Source organism: Hordeum vulgare, chromosome 4H (assembly GCF_904849725.1).
Source record: "Hordeum vulgare subsp. vulgare chromosome 4H, MorexV3_pseudomolecules_assembly, whole genome shotgun sequence".
NCBI lineage: Eukaryota > Viridiplantae > Streptophyta > Magnoliopsida > Poales > Poaceae > Hordeum > Hordeum vulgare.
In genome coordinates this window covers 29,612,796-29,618,795 of record NC_058521.1, presented here as the reverse complement: position 1 = coordinate 29,618,795, position 6,000 = coordinate 29,612,796, and positions in this window count along the sequence as shown.

Below are 6,000 nucleotides of genomic sequence, written 5' to 3'. Positions count from 1 at the left end.
GCATCCAACTTGCTTTCTCACGAAGACCTAAGGCAATTTTGAGGAAGCCTATCATTGGAATATACAAGCCAAGTTATATAACGGCCTATCATTGGAATATACAAGCCAAGTTATATAACGAAAATTTCCCACTAGCTATATGGTGGTGACAAAACGAGAGACTCTCATCATGAAGATCATGGTGCTCAATATGCACAAGTGTGGAAAAAGTGGTAGCATTGTCCCTTCTCTCTTTTTCTCTCATTTTTTTTATTTGGTGGGCTATTTCGCCTCTTTTTTTGTGGGCTTCTTTGGCCTCTTTTATTTCCTCACATGGGACAATGCTCCATTAATGATGATCATCACACTTTCAACTCAAAATTTAGAGCAACTATGACTCTATATGGATGCCTTAGGTAGTGTACCGTGGCAATGATCTAGCATGGCATAGACATCAATGGAAACATCATGCTAGCTATCTTACGATCATGCAATGGCAATGTAGACGTGGTGGCACATATCATGGTGGTAGTTGCATGGCAATATATCTCGGAATGACTTTGAAAAAGCCATAATAGGTAGGTATGGTGGCTGTTTTGAGGGAGGCTAATGGTGGGTTTTGTACACTGGCAAAAGTTGCACAGCACTAAGAAGATAGTGATGGTGGAAGGTGAAAGTGCATCTAAACCATGGACTCAACATTAGTCATGAAGAACTCATATACTTGTTGCAAAAAATTTATTAGTAATCGAAATAAAGCATTCAACGCATACTCCTAGGGGAATTGTTGGTAGGTATAAACCATCGCGCGATCCCGACCGCCACGCAAAGGATGACAATCAATAGACTAATCATGCTCAGACTTCATCACATAGCAGTTCACCATACGTGCATTCTACGGGAATCACTAACTTCAACACAGGTATTTCTAGATCCACAACACCTTACTAGCATGACTTCAATATTACCATAACCACAACTCAAAACTAATTGAGATGAATCAAACTTCTCTAACTATTCAATGCACATGAAGGTGGAAGTTTTCGTATCCCTTTGGATAACTACCCCTTTTGGGACTACTTTCAAAACATAGATCAACTACCAAGCCATGCACCTCTGTGCTCTAAAAGATATAAGTGAAGCTCATAGAGCAAAAGTATCTAGCTCAAAAGATATAAGTGAAGCACATGTGAGCTGAATTCTCTACCAAAAGATATAAGTGAAGCTCGACAAAATCATGGTGTGTGCATGTCTCTCTCTCTAGGTGTGCAGCAAGGATGATTGTGACACAACAAAAAATAAAAGACTCCTACGATACAAGACGCTCCGAGGAAAAAAACATAACATGTGGTGAATAAAAATATAGCCCCAAGTAACGTTACCGATGGATTGAAGACGAGAGAGGGGATGCCTTCCCGAGGCATCCCCAAGCTTAGGCTTTTACGGCATCCTTGAATCTCTTGGGGTGCCTTGGGAATCCCCAAGCTTGAGCTCTAGCCACTCTTTATATCTTTGTCCATAAGAACTTCACCCAAAACTTGGAAACTTCACAACACGAAACTTAAACAGAAACTCGTGATAACATTAGTACAAGAAAGCAAACCACCACTTCCTTAGCTACAGTAGCAAACTTAAATTCTTCTTGTGCTGATGTTGGGTTACTGTACTTTCAATCTTCCATGGCTAATACCCCCCGATACTATCCATAGTTTCATCAAAATAAGCAACCAACACAACAAAAACAGAATCTTTTAACAGCAGACCAGTCTGTAGCAATATGTATGTTTCGTAGACCTCTGGTACTTCAAAAATTCTGAAAACTTACGAACGTCTGAAGAATTTTCGTAGCAATCAGAAGCAAAAAGAATTAACTCAAAAGCTCTTACAGAAAAAAAAAGAAAATTCTTTTCGTGAGCATAAAGTTTCTGTCTTTTCCAGCATGATCAAACGATCATCCCCAAGACTAATCATAACGGTTTTGCTTGGCACAAACGCAAAAAGAAACAAAAAACACAATCATAACAGAATTATGAAAGTGTGGAAAACACAAAACAGAAAGAAAAAGGATAGATTCATTGGGTTTCCTCCCAAGAAGCGCTTTTGTTTAACGCCCTTAGCTAGGCGAAAGTGATGGAATCACGTATAGTCATCTTTGGTGCTCAAACCATAGGTATCCCTCATCATAGATTCATAAGGCAATCTCAGTTTCTTTATAGGAAAGTGCTCCATGCCCTTCTTTAAAGGAAATTGAAATCTAATATTCCCTTCCTTCATATCGATGATTGCACCAATAGTCCTTAGGAAAGGTCTACCAAGAATAATGGGACATGAAGGATTGCAATCTATGTCAAGTACAATGAAATCCACGGGTACATTGTTCTTATTTGCAACAATAAGAACATCATCGATCCTCCCCATGGGTTTCTTGACAGTAGAATCCGCAATATGCAAATTAAGAGACCACTCTTCAATCTCATGAAAACCAAGAATATCACATAAAGACTTTGGAATCGCGGAAACACTAGCACCCAAATCACACAAAGCATTGCACTCATAGTTTTTTATCTTGATTCTGATAGTAGGTTCCCACTCATCATGAAGTTTTCTAGGTATAGAGACTTCTAGTTCGAGCTTCTCTTCAAGAGATTTCATCATAGCATCTACGATATGCGCGGTAAAGGCTTTGCTTTGGCTATAAGCATGTGGAGAGTTTGCAATGGATTGCATCAAAGAAATGCATTCAAACAAGGAGCAATTATCATAATTGAATTCCTTGAAATCCAAAGTGGGAGTTTCATTATTACCCAAAATTTTGACTTCTTCTACTCCACTCTCCACACCTTTATCATCAAGATAGGTGGACTCCGAATCATTGGGGCATTTTTCAACCAAAGTGGATTCATATCCAGCCCCTCCATAAGTAGGTTTGACATGCGAAAACAAAGATTCAAGAGGAGCCACACCAAGCACTTTAAGATCTTCGTGATTTGCATCACTAGAACGCACCCTTTTAAACCATTCATGTCTAACGCGAATTTGGGTGGTTCTTTCTTTTCTCTCATTCATGGAGATACGCATAGCTTTCAAAGTTTCATCCAAGTTGATCTTGGGAGGAGCGCATCTAACTTTCAAAGCATCAATATCACAAGACATCCTATCAACGCTCTTAGCCGAATCGTCTATTTTGAGTAGTTTTTCCTCTATGGACGCATTGAAAATCTTTTGAGAGTTGATGAACTCTTTGATATTACTCTCTAGATCAGAGGGTAATTTGTTGTGATTTCCATAAGTGTTGCCGTAGGAATTGCCATAATTGTTAGTGGAGTTACTAGGAAAAGGCCTAGGAACATAGTTTCCTCTAAAAGCATTGTTGTTGCCAAAATTATTCCTACCAAGAAAATTCACGTCCAAACTAGCGTTGCTACTATCAATCAAAGAAGATAGTGGCATGTCATTAGGATCTATGGTAGCGTTTCTACTAGCAACCAAATTCATCAACTCGTCCATCTTAGCACCTAGCGAGTTAATCTCTTCTATAGTGTGCACCTTTTTGCTAGCAGGCGACCTTTGAGTGTGCCACTGAGAGTAGTTGGTCATGATATTGTCTAGGAGTTTGTAGCGTCTCCTAACGTGATTTCCATGAACGTTCCACCTGAGGCGGAGTCCAAGATATTGCAAGAAGCGAAATTCAAGGCAGCGTAAAAGATTTGTATAATCATCCACAAACTCAAGCCATGAGCGGGACAATTTTTAATCATAAGCTACATCCTCTCCCAAGATTGTGCAACATGTTCCTGATCAAGTTGCTTGAAATTCATGATATCGTTACGTAAGGAGATGATCTTAGCCGACGGAAAATACTTGGATACGTAAGCATCTTTGCACCTATCCCAAGAATCGATACTATTTTTAGGCAAAGAAGAAAACCAAGTTTTTGCGCGATCTCGCAACGAGAAAGGAAAAAGTTTAAACTTAATCACGTCATTATCCACATCTCTTTTATTTTGCATATCGCAAAGCTCAATGAAGGTATTGAGATGGGATGCGGCATCTTCACTAGGAAGGCTAGAGAAGTGCTCTTTCAAAACAAGATTCAGCAAAGCTGTGTTGATTTCATACGATTCCGCACTAGTGGCGGAAGCAATCGGAGTACGAATAAAATCATTATTATTAGTGCTCGAGAAGTCGCAAAGTTTGGTGTTTTTAGACATGATGTCTTCAACAAACAAACAAGCACACAAGCAAGCAAGAAACCGGCAAAGGAAAACATAAAGGGCAAGAGAAAACGGCGAAGGAGAAAGGCGAATGAAAACGGCAAATGTGAAGTGAGGGAGAGGAAAACGAGAGGCAACTGGCAAGAAAAGTAATGCAAGAGAAGAGTTTGTGAGACCTACTTGGATAGATCTTGATTTCTCCTCCCTGGCAACGGCGCCAGAAATACTTCTGATGTTTGCTGTGTATCCCCGGCAGCGGTGCCAGAAATACTTCTGATGTTTGTTGTGTATCCCTTGCAACGGCGCCAGGAAACAGTTGTGTCGACGGCACCAGGAATCCTTCAGCTACGGCTACGCCTTAAGGGGCTTCCTAGGCAAGTATGCAAAGGATTTCTCCTGTGGCCTTGGAGCCTTGCGTTGGTGTTCCCTCGAAGCGGAAAGGGTGATGTAGCATAGAGGTGGTAAGTATTTCCCTCAGTTTGAGAACCAAGGTATCAATCCGGCGGAAGAGTATCTCAAGATCCTGCACAAACACAAAAGCTTGCACCCAACGCTATGAAGGGGTTGTCAATCCCTTATAGATTGTTTGCCAAGTGAGAACTGAAAGCACCAAAGTAACAAAGCAAAGTAAATGCGGAGGTGTAAACGATGGATGTGAATAGACCCGGGGGCTGTAGTGTTTACTGGTGGCTTCTCTCATAAAAGCAAGTAGACGGTGGGTGAACAAATTACTGTCGAGCAATTGATAGAACCATGCAAAGTCGTGACGATATCTATGCGATGATTATTTCTATAGGCATCACGTCCGAAACAAGTAGACTGATACTTTCTGCATCTACTACTATTACTCCACACGTCGACCGCTATCCAGCATGCATCTAGTGTATTAAGTCCATAAGAACAGAGTAACGCCTTAAGCAAGATGACATGATGTAGAGGGATAATCTCAAACCAATGATAAAATCCCCATCTTTTTACCCTTGATGGAAACTACTTGATGTGTCGCTTGCTGCCCCTACTGTCAGTGGGAAAGGTCACCACATGGCAGAACCCAAAACCAAGCACTTCTCCCATTGCAAGAATCATAGGTCTAGTCGGCCAAACAAAACCCAAGACTCGGAGAGACTTACAAGGATATCAAATCATGCATATAAGAAATCAGCAAAGACTCAAATATATATCATAGATAATCTGATCACAAATCCACAATTCATCGGATCTCGACAATTCATTGTGATAACCCAAAAGTGCTTGAATTTTTTTATGTCGAATGCTACCTAGCATAGTTGTCCTTTGCAACTTCTTTCATGTGACATGAATGTTCAGATCCGTAAGATTCAAAACAATAGTTTGCTATCGACATGAAAACAATACTACTTCAAGCAAACTAGCAAGGTAATCATGAACTTTCAAAATAACAAGGCCAACGAAAGTTATCCCTAAAAAATCATATAGTCTGGCTATGCTCCATCATCCTCACACAACTAATGTAAATCATGCACAACCCCGGTATTGGCCAAGTAATTGTTTTCGCACTCTTACTTTCTCAAAAAATTTATAACTATCACGCAATACATGAGCGTGAACCATGGATATAACACTATAGGTGGAATAGAGTGTGGTGGTGGTTGTGAGACAAAAAGGAGGAGATAGTCACATTGACTCGGTGTATCAAAGGGCTATGGAGATGCCCATTAATAGATATCAATGTGAATGAGTAGGGATTGCCATACAAGGGATGCACTAGAGCTATAAGTATGTGAAATCTCAAAAGGAGAACTAGTGGGTGTGCATCCAACTTGCTTGC